Genomic DNA, 11772 nt, shown 5'->3' with positions numbered 1-11772 from the left:
CATCCTCCAGCCGAGGCAAGAGAGATTTTGGTTTGCTTCACAGCAGCAGTCTGTCATCGATCAGCCCTCCAACACAAACACCATGAGTTAATTTCAGCTTAATTTGAATTGACCTTATCTTTTTCAAATCTGCTTTTGCTTAAATGTATTGTCTGTATTTGTTATTGTGTTTGTTGAAGCACTTTGTGGTTTCTATACAAATTTTCTGTGCTTACATTTACTTAATTATTCATATCAAAGAATGGGTTAAGAGCTTCAAAAACAGAGTTAACAGCAGCAACAGAAAGGAATCGACCCAAAGTCAAGTCTCCTTAAATTGCCTTTTATCTTCTCTGATGTGGACAGGTTGGATAATGAGTCCTTCCACTTTCCAAAAGCTGTTTATGTGCCACTGCCGGCTCAGTGGGGTGCAGAGGGGTTGAACAATCCATATCCGTCCTTGTTCTTGCTGTAGAGTTTTCTAACTATCTATTTGCTGTCCTGCAATGGATGTTAAATGCTTCGAGGACTAACCATCCTGCAACACCTTTCTATCACACTCTGGCTGTGTCACAGCAGGTCATCTATCCTCGGCTGAAGAACTGCTTCATTAGTTTGAGCTATCTGTTTCTTGGTTTATCTTTCTCCTTGCACAAATCTTGCTGCTACAACGCCTTGGGGAAATATTCACACCTTTGTCATGTTACAGGCACAAACTTTGATGCATTTCTTGACTGAAACCAATATTGTTAGCCTAGATACAGAAAACTATAATCAGTAGAAAACTAACATTCAGACCTACAGTGGAACAGCTTAGATCCAAACATATAAGGATCTAGTCAAAGTCCAGACTTAAATCCAACTGATAATATGTGGCAAGGTTTAAAAATCACTATTCACATATAATCTCAATCTAATCTCATTAAGTTTGAGATGTTCAGTGAAGAATAATCCAGATGACCCTGAATCCAAATTTGAATTTTAAGAAGCATGCTAAGATTATGACGAAAGTTATTAAATTAAGCCTCATTAATTTTAAACCTATTAGTCATTGTCTCTCATTTAATTCAGCTAAGATTTTTATGCATGCCATTGTTTTGTCCCATGTCCTGCTGTGTCACTTGTTGGGTTCAGACAGATGATAGTAATAATCTATCACCCATCTATATACAAAAAGCTCTGGACAAAAAGCCAGAGCACTACCATCACTGTAGGATACTAGAGAAATACAAGTCATTGAGCTTTGAACATTTTAGATTATTTTGTAGTTTATGTCATGCTTATAGGATTGTAAATGGCCTGGCTCCTTCTCTGCTCTCTGATCTTGTGTATCTCATTCTATCATCTATAATTTCTGGCTGTTTCATCAAACTGTCATCTTTGGACTTGCTCCGAAGTTCATCTCAGCTTTTTTTGTTTCTGGATTTACTGAAAATAAACCATATGGCCTCCTGGTGTATTTTTGTTATCAGGTTTCTTAAGACTAATCTGTGTCTGTATCTAACAGTGTACTGCAGTCATCTGGAGATCATTACCAGCAGTACAGTATCAGGATGTGGTAATTGCCTCTTATTCTGCTCGGTTTCTCTTTAGAGCTCACTCTAACATAACACAGCGCATAAACAGTGTGACAGTCAGCTCATTATCTCAGATGATGATCTGCAGAAATGGACACAAAGCTCGCTGATCTGCTTTGTGCAGCCAGTGATGAATATGAATGAACATATGACAGCAGATGAGGAAAAAAGCAAATGAATATTGATGAAGACAGTTTCTCCTCCCTCCGACTGATGATGTGGGAACATGGAGTGGAACCAATTCATCGCCACAGAGAGAGAGGACTCATGATTGGCAGGATGGCCTGTCGGTCTATTCAAGTGTGACCACTTTTGCAGTGAGGCTTGAGACTTTGTGTTGCAGCAGAAGGGCTACAAAGATGCATTTATGAAAAGTTGCTGTAACTTCCCATAGATTTTATTAATCACCTGTACCTGAGACGTTTCATTTAAAAAGATGTTAGAAGCTGAACAGCAGAGAAGTTTTTGAATGAGGGATTACATACAAAACAAGCGCTTTCATTTTTATCCTTGTTATACTGATTAAAACTCCTTAAGAGCTTAATGAGTTACACTAATGACACCTTGTGAGTGAAAAACAATAGAGTTTTTCTATTGTTACTTTCATTAAAGCAAGAATAAGACAAAAGCTATTGTTACTATTCTGGATCATTTTACCTGGAGCTTTCAACGTCACTCAGGAATCTACAATATTTAAATTAAATGTCCAACACATGTTTAAGCTCTGAGTGGTTCATTTCCAGGCTAATGCAGCATCACTTGTACCGACACCTGAGGCATCATTTATTGCTTCCTGACCTTGTTCTCCTCATTATGCCCAGGGTTCCTCTTCCAGGGAATGAACAGCACTCAATGGCAGCCTTTAACTAGTATCTGTGGCTACAAGTGTGTTGCCTATAATTCCTGATAAGATTTAGTCAGAATTTAAATGTCTGCGTGGACAACAGTTGCTGAGAAAATGTTTCATGTACGCTGGTCTATGGTGTACATCTGAGCATGGTTATCTTTAAACAACAGAAAATGTGCTTGATGGAGGACAAAACAGCTTTTAAAAGTTACTTTTAGATATATTTGCTTAGTAGTATTCACATCCCCAGAGAACACAAACATGGCTAAATCACTGGTTTAAAATCAGGGTTAAAGGTGGAGGAGTCATGGTTTTGTTGAGACGTTAGACTCACACAAAAGCTCCCAGGAGAACTATAAGATGTTTAAAGGTTTATTGTAGAGACAAAGGTAATGAATGAGTTCTTGGTTAAGGGGATCCTGGGCACACATAACCGAGAAATCATATTTATGTAAGTATTAGGATTTTGACTAATACTTTGCTGATCCACCTAAGAGCTATCAATACTTAAGTAAATATGATTTCTTGGTTTTATATTTTTAATACGTTTTCAAAACACTCAAAAGAAATGTCCCACATTGTCATGACGGTTTTTTGTAAAAACGATTAATTTAATACAATTTAGAATAAGGTTGTAACATAAAAATGTGAAAAGAGTGAAGCGCCATTTGAATACTTTCTGGATGCACCTTGTCCCTTTCTGCCAGCTGTACCTGCAGCTGATGAAGCTGTTCAATAACCATGCACAGGTATTTGTCCCTGCAGGCCTCCCCAGCACATCACCAATGCATATGCGATAAGACTGAGTGAATTCAGTGACCTTTCATTTGCCTTGAATTGAAATTTTGCAAAGAAATATTCATGCCTACATTAGCTGCTGTCAATATCAGACATCCATTTCAGCCACGTATTTAATCTGCTATCAGGGTCAGATCAGGGCAAGGGATGACAGCTGTGGTGAGGAATTTGTGAAACATTTCCAAAGCAGCAGAGCAGCGCAGTCTAAATGACCCATACAAGACTGTCTAACCTGTTTCATAAATATAATATGTCAGCAATGTGCATGACATTACCCCTGGGGCACAGCCTGAGCAAAAGACACTTGCAAATCCCAGCTGTCGATAAAAATACAGAGTGCATATTGTGGAAAAAAAATCCTGAATCTACAAGCCTTTGTGGACATAATTAGCCATTAATTTGTGGTCATCTAAAGTAAAATGTTACATGATTATCTCTGAGTGGGGGATAATCGGCTTACACAAACCCATCCAGAGGGCTTTTAGCCAGTCGAAGGTGCCATCTCCCTGAGGCCGCACATTTCTGTTCATCTTTTGGATTCACCCACAATACAACGTATGCCCCAAAAGGTTACTAGAACATAATATCCGAAATGGCATAAATTAACCTTTTTAATTGGTAAATGGTCTCTAACTGAGTTTACACTGATAAAATATATTTTAAAGACAAACGCATATCTCTTCTTCTGCCTCCAGAGTAGAACCAGTTAGTCAGATGAATGTACACATGGATCTTCTGTTACCAGTCACACAGCCATAAGAGCTTATGTTTGCCCATAAGCTCTTATGGGCAAACACTGCCAGAAAATATCATAATAAAAAACACCAGATGGCTTATTTTGCTATGGTCACATTTAAAGGAGAAATGATGCTGTCACACAGTAACATATTTGTCATCACTTCATAAAGTCACTTAAATTCATTCTGAGCCTCCACTGTTTACACTGTTCTGGCCTGCAGCAAAAACACAATCATTTTTTTCATGTTACACTTACTGTAGAATAGAGATAACAAGCTATTTTCAGCTATTTTTATCAAATGGACATGGTTAAGAGGCACTTGGACACAATTTCTTATGAGTGTACTGCAGGAAGTTTGAAACGCACCTTTAAAATGTATCCGCTAAGCTTGTTGTGAGTCCTTTTAGATACAAGCCCTGGCATTTTTTGGCAAAACAACTGAATATAAATTAAATCAGAAATTGCAAGGGAATGAAAACACTTTAGAACAAATGGCTATTAAAACTATATCATGAAAAAACAGAATGGTGGCTGCAAATGAAATGGTATTTGGTGATATAGAACTTACAGACCAGTTTCCCAGTTTACCTGAGAGGAAACGGTATCTGATGAATGATTTTTTTTAAATATAAAAATGTATTGTATCTAAGACTGTGGCTCAGCTTATAACCAAAGAGTCATAAAGCTCAGAGGTTCTGGAAGATGGAGGTTCAGAACTCCCTCTCCTAACATCTCACTTGGTTTTTAAAAATTTTCTGATATCACAGATGCAGGCAGTACTTTTTCTCAATAAAATACATTCACATGTGTGCCTAGGGAGCTTTCCCAGATTGCTTAAAGTAATTAAGTAAATAATAAAGTAACTTCTGGATTTGAAGAAAAAAACCCTCTTATCTCTTATTCTGGCATTGAGAAATTACTTTTGGTGAACATAATTGGCTATTTAGTTCTTCCAGCTTCAGCAGCTTAAGTGTAAATCTGTTTTAGCTTGATTGAAAAACTGTTTATGTTTGTCTCATGTGGTGATTCAGATGGGCTCTTTCTTAAAAAAGCATCATCATCCAGTTCACAAACACTTTCCTGAACATTGATGACATGTTGCAACGTCATTCGTATTTTCCCTGTGAACTCCGCCCATCAAACCGTCTCTGTGTGGGACTTTATGTGGTTGGGACAGATGTCCACTTCCAGAGACAGCGACCCATCAGTCCCTGAGAAACATCACCAGGCTTTGGCTCACTCTGGTGCTCACACATTTCCAAGTGTCTTCACTCAGAGGGGTCTGGCACTCATCCATGCTGGAGGTGGGGTTTTGTTATGCCTGGTGCAATGCTTCTCCCTCAGCTGTCTTCTATGTCCTATTGATGCCCTAAAGAGTCCAGGTTAGAGGTCAGCCCTTCAGGGGTGTCAGGGTCAAACTTTAGCTCATGAATATGGAGAAACACTGGGCTCAGGGGACCATCTGGTCGGCCCTTTTGGAAACCAAACAAATGATCCTGCTGAGAGGGGGCATATTAGTGTAATTACTGTGGACTTCCCAGGCCTTAAACATGCCTCTGGCAGGACTTACTGGTTTTCTTTTTTTTTTTTTTTGCATACTTATGCAGAATGTGGATTAAACCAAAGTGAAACAGAAAAAAACTAGACAAGGCTTCCATAAATTAATCGTTGAGAAAATGATTTGTGTTCTTCTGGGTCAAACTGAATCTCGTTATTTGTAATTTGTTCTTTTGCCTTTTGTGAACACTTTGTGTAGTTCTGGTGATTTTGTTTATCTCTTTGAATCAGGCTTACTCTTTCAGGGATTCGATTTTCTAAGGATTGTCTGCGACAGGGAAAGTAAGTATTGAACATTTTTATAACCTTTATTTTACCAGGTGAAATGTTGGAGAACTATTTACCAAAATGATGGCCTATAGTGCTGTGCAGTTTAACAGCTGCATGGTTGAGGACAGTGAGAAATGCAGCTCTCTCTTGTTTCTCTCACTGCCACAGGTGACTTGGAGTCCATGAAAGCAGAAATATCTGCCTAAAGATTACAAAGAGATACTGTGACGGTTTGGACACCTGTCACATCCAACTGCACTGCCAGGAAAGCTTGCTGATAGAGGGAGAACAACAGAGCTTTGGCAGCGTCAGAGCAGGTGTTCAATGGTTATGTTTGCATAATTTTTTTATTCTTTTGTTCTTCATTGCTAAGTGCTCTTAGCTCTCCAAGAATCAGCTATTCTTTTCCAAAATGTATTTCTGTCCAGTGTTTTACATTGTACCAAAGCCATCAGCGGTCTGCTATATATAATTTGAATCTCTATCTTGGGATAATGACAGTTGTTCTCTATTGATAATAAAATAATTGCTTGGGGAAAATGCTCAGAGAAGGATTACGCTCTAAAAAATTGCTTTTCGTCTTGTATTCAGTTTAATCCTTCAGAATCACTTATGTATTTGGGCTGATTCATCATCTTTTGCTCCCCACAGGGCTTTCTATGACTGTGCAGCAGGGTGCATTCAAGTGCAACTTGCAAAAAAACATAAACTACACATAGTTTTATTCGCTACATGGAGTGGGGAAAAATACATCTGTAACACAGCAATTTAATGGTAACATGGTGGTGGAAGTATTATGCTTTTGTTCAGCAGACAGAGGAACTTAATGGAAAGGATGAGTGGAGTTAAATACAGGGCAGTCCTAAAAGAAATCTTGCTAGTATCTGAAAAAACTTGTTTCTAGAGAGAACAACAACCCCAAATGTTCAGTCAGAGCTACTAAAGTTTAGCAAAAGATGGTTTAATAAAGTTTTGACTCACAAGGCTGACTGCAAAGTCATGCCACACTATTCAGATTTTTATTTTAAAACTATTTAAAAACATCATATCTTTTTCCTTCCAGCTTACAGTAACTCAAAACACAGCATTGGTGCATCACAGTTAAACACAATAAAGTACTCTATTGCAGTTATAATGTGACACTGTAAAAAATAATTCTGACGTATTCATATTTTTCAAAGACCCCTAAGAATTGCTGGTGATATATTTTAAATTGTTTGTAAGAATATTTGCATTTGGGTGATGAAAGGCTGAAAATCAAGAAGCTTTTCTGCTCAGAGGCGGGTGAGCCCGGAGCTTGCCTGTCAAGAGGAGTGGCACTAAAGACTCAGAACATGAATAAATCACCACAGTTTGACCCATTTAAATACCAAATGGAACCATATTCTCCACCAGGGAACTAGAGGGATGCATGAACAAACTGACTCATTTCCATTGGTTGACAGACTCATGTATGTCGTCTGGCATGAGTGCAGAGTTTTTGGCTCTGAGTCAAATAGCAGAAATGTGTCCCCAGTTACATTCTGATGTGGAAGGCAGTGGAGTGTGTGATAATACTTAATAACACTATAGTTCTGCTGACTATGCCATATGATATCTTAGATGATCTCATCTGATGTGATTGAATGGATATCCTCCATTTGTTGTCTTTTACTGTTTCACTGTGGCTCAGTATCTATAACTTTTCTCCTCCATATTGTATTCATTTTGGAGTTACTCATATCAGCTAATGGAGGTTTCTGTCCATTTATTTCCTTTGTCCCTTAACATAACTTTAACATTAATCTGAGTAGTTGTTGGATCTTAAAACATTGCTGAAATAGTTTTCAACCTGCAGTTGAATAATAAGTCATTTAATGGTGCAATAATATTGGATATTTGGTACCAGATCTATAGACTTTAATACATGTTAATGTGAATGCGGGTTTGAGACGGATGGAAAAGCAAATTGCTCAATTAGACAATAACAGTATTTGAAAATACATATTTTTAAATTGTCTTATTCTGAGTTGCTTTTATCTATGATCTGCTGGTTAGATTTAGAGCTATGGTGTAAATTAAGTTTTGGTTAGGGTTAGGAATAGACTAGTAATGGTTATGGTTTGGGAAAAAGTGTGGGTTAGACATAAATGCAGTAACTAAAATAAATGAAAGTCAATACAAAAGTCCTCACTTCCCATATAAGTACAAGGATATATGTGTGTGTGCATATATAGTTGCACTGCTGAAGAGCAGCATGCATGCAAATGACCTCTTCTTGTCACAGAGTCAATAATATCATGTCTTTAGAAGTTGAAACTGATTGTAGGAAACAGGAAAAGTTTATTTTTAAAAATAAAAATGTAATAGTATTTTATGGGTTTAATTAAGTATCAAATGGGTATTTGTGGATTTCTTCCTTCATTAGATCCGTGGCTAAAATGAAAACAACAGTGCATCAGCTGGGCAGTTGGGACTTTACCTGTGATGTAAGCTAAATAGGATTTCAAATAAAATATAGGTTATCACCACTCATTTTGTCTTCCTCTAAAGGAGAGAGCATAGGGTAAAAAAACATTTTAATTTCTGTCCAGGGGATTTAGGTCGCATAGCAGTTCACATTGCTCATAAGAAGATTGTAAATTGAACATTATGGCTTGTTTCCAACTGTTCCACATTGTCCCACTGTGTGTGTCTGTTCTTGTCAGATGAGCTCATTAATATCTTAAATTCATGTTTGCCTAGATGTGATGAGTGACAAGAACAGCAGCATTGGGAGATAGAGAGGGTGGGATGTGGGTCTATTAGCATTCAGCTGAGGGGAGATGAGGTAGAGGATCACAGGACGCCGACACCGATATGAGTGAATTTGCTTTTTCTGTCTGTATCTCAGCAGAAAAGCTGACTCAGTCTCAGGGTCACCAGTGAAAAGGTCGTGTATTTGCATGTTGAACAGAACCTGAACAAGCTTGGTGACACCGACTGACCCCGAAGTTCCCTGCACTGCTATCAGTGTTGGTGTCAGCTTCAGATACAGCAGATTTCAATTACCCACCTGGTGGTGGAGGCAGAATCTGGTTCCTTATGTGAGCTTTAAAGGCAACTGATTTTATTGTAGCTTAAATAAGCAACTGAAAACCCCAGAAATACTGCAGATGTACAGCTATGGAAACCTAGAATGATTCATTCTTTTCATCATAGAGTATATATCAGAGCATGGAGGCTGCTTGCTTAGAATTAGAGATCTGTAAATAAAAAAAATTAAAAAAAGCAAATCTAATTGGAGCAGATCTGAATACATATACACATAACAAGGATCCAAAACATCTTTTGTTCAGTTTTTAAGCTCAAATTAATTGACGTTTGATTTGTTATTGACACGAGCAAGTGAAATGAGCCAAAGGTTTAACCTTTGTTGATTATTGGTTTATTGGTAATCTTTAATCTTTAAAGGGAGGTATATATTTTTAAATCACTTTCTTTTTCAGATGTGAATAAAACAAATCAAGAATATACACTTGTATGCGAACATTCCTTGATAAAAACTAAATATTTAATGGATGTCCTAATTTTTTATATGAGTGGAGATGTGACAGTAAGCTTAGGCTGTGCTTGGTTGCTTTTTGTGCATTAGAGCCACTCTTACAAAGGCAGAACAATGTGTCTCCACACATCGAGGACAGAAGCAGGGCCACACTGTTTGTTTACTTAAAATCTGTTAATTATTCAAACATAATGAGGCTCAGAAGGGTTGAAATGCTGCTGGACTGTGTCTCTTTGAAGACATGCCTATAGTGATCTAACCTTATGAAGCTTTTTTTTTCTTTTAAGAAAATCCCAAATGTGTGCCAATTAGTCTGAGGGATCCTGAGTTTGCAATTAGCTCCAAACGTGATGCTGCGTTGCGGACTTTAAAGGAGTCACCTGCTGATTGATCCCTAAAAACGACATCAGTGTTGACTCAGAGGACATCTGAATGCATCTCTGTTTTATAACAGAACAACTGAACATGTGAAGATTGGCCATTCGGCGAAGCACTTTCATGTATAAGTTTCCCCGTTCTTGACATCATCTTCCTCGTCCTCCTCCGAAATCATCTTGATTTATAAGTGCTAATGTCCGCCCTCTCTCCTCTTGCTCTTTCACTCTTCATCTATTAGCATTAAGTCAGCCTGGAAATGGAGCTAAATTATCCCATTTACCACAAGACTTGAAACACTGCAGGATTTATCCTCTGTCAGGCAGCCTCTGTTGTACTGTGCAACATTTATGCAGAGAACCAAATCTGACTTCTGCAATTAATAATGCATTCTCCATGTGTAATGGAAATGATTAATTATAAAAGCCCCCTTTTATTCTTCCAAACAAACAAGGTAGTATACATATATAGGGTAACTGGTAGGATAACCCAACAAGAAAAGACAAAATGTGTCTTTTTTTCTTGCAAATGTAGACAAAAAAATATTGCACAGCCCCCTCCTCAATTAACCAGCCTGGTAAAGCAGCCCACCAGCCCGGAGCAAACTGGTTCCCAACTGGGTGTGGCAACAGAGGGGAAAAAATTCCATCACTTCATTTTTCCTCCTAAGCAAAACCCATTCCCTTCTTGTTATACGTGTTTACCTTCAGTGATATCCCCCCCAGTTACACAGGCAGCAGTTTCTCCTTTGAATGAATGAATGTTTACTTATTTTTGAACAACAAAAAAAGGAGGGAAAGAAAAAACAACAACAAAAAGAAAGACAGAGAGAGAGAGAGAAAACAAGATTTATAAAAAGTCAATTTGAAGAGTCCAATAGTAATAATAAAAAAATGTTAGGATGTAAGGATGAAGTGCTTTGAGGTTTGATTCTGACAAGTTCTCAGCTTTCTGACTAGAAAAGAAGCAGCATTTCTTTGAAAATCTGTGATGTTTTTAAGCTGAAGGACTGAAAGTGGCAGAATATGTAAAAGAAAAAGAAGTGATTTAAACAAGAAAAGGTGCTGGTTGAAGCGCTTTCATTCAGACAGCTGCTTCAGCTCTCTTAACTCTTATTTCTTTTGAAAACATCTGAAAAAGGCACCAGGGATCTAAATAGGGACTCAAGGCCAAAAATGTTTTGGAGTATTACATTTTTTTTCTGCTGAATGCTCCTATCTTTGCTTCTTGTATCAGTGAAAAGCTGCTGGCCCTCAGTCTCACACAGAGCATGAAGCCAACAAAGAGCAGTTGTCTTTGTTCAGCTGGTGCAGGAGAGAGGGGGGAGTGAGCAGGGAGGCAGAAGGATGGAGGATGGGGAGATTTTCCTTTTCCAGAGTGAACATGTGAAGCTAAAGAGATCATTTTTTCCCTGCAGTGATCACACGGTGAAAGTCACATTCTCAGTTCTCCCTGAAATGTCAGACAAAGCCGAGCATGTTTTCAACCCAGACAAGACTCTGATGGATTTATTGACTGACCGGTGGAAACAGTAAACCAAAAACAAAGAATTTAAGAACCTGTGGAAGTGCAACATATTCTTCAGTCACCGATGAATATCCTTTGTTTTGACTGTTGTACAAGAATAAAACAGGTTTTCCTTTAAATATACTAGAATGTCACCTAATCTGTGTCCATTTAAGATCTTAATGAAGCTCAGATGTGGTAGCTGTGCGGGTTTATGGATAATTTGTTCTTATACTCTTCAAAGCCAAAAACTCTTTATCTTTAACCATTGCCAATCTGCAAGCCATCTGAACAGAACAGCTACATCAGCAACAGCCTCTAAAAATCTTTGTATTAAACTGTAGTGACCATCATCTCCAAGGAGACAAGTGGAGTAAAGCATCTTTACGGAGCAGTAAGACGCTCGCCTCAGCACTACAGAAGCACTGACCCTCTCACTGTCAGGGGTTCTGTTATGTTCTTTAATCCATGACCTGCCACTAAATTATGTTTACGGGTCATAATTATAGTCATAGACATATATCATACGTAGAGCATTGTTTACATTCATTCATGTATGTTTATTTAAAAAAACCCTTAAATCTCCCGTGGCAACCGCTCG

The sequence above is a fragment of the Xiphophorus maculatus genome, chromosome 20 (assembly GCF_002775205.1).
Source record: "Xiphophorus maculatus strain JP 163 A chromosome 20, X_maculatus-5.0-male, whole genome shotgun sequence".
Classification (NCBI taxonomy): domain Eukaryota; kingdom Metazoa; phylum Chordata; class Actinopteri; order Cyprinodontiformes; family Poeciliidae; genus Xiphophorus; species Xiphophorus maculatus.
The sequence above is the reverse complement of the archived record's forward strand: the minus strand, read 5'-3'. Positions refer to the sequence as shown.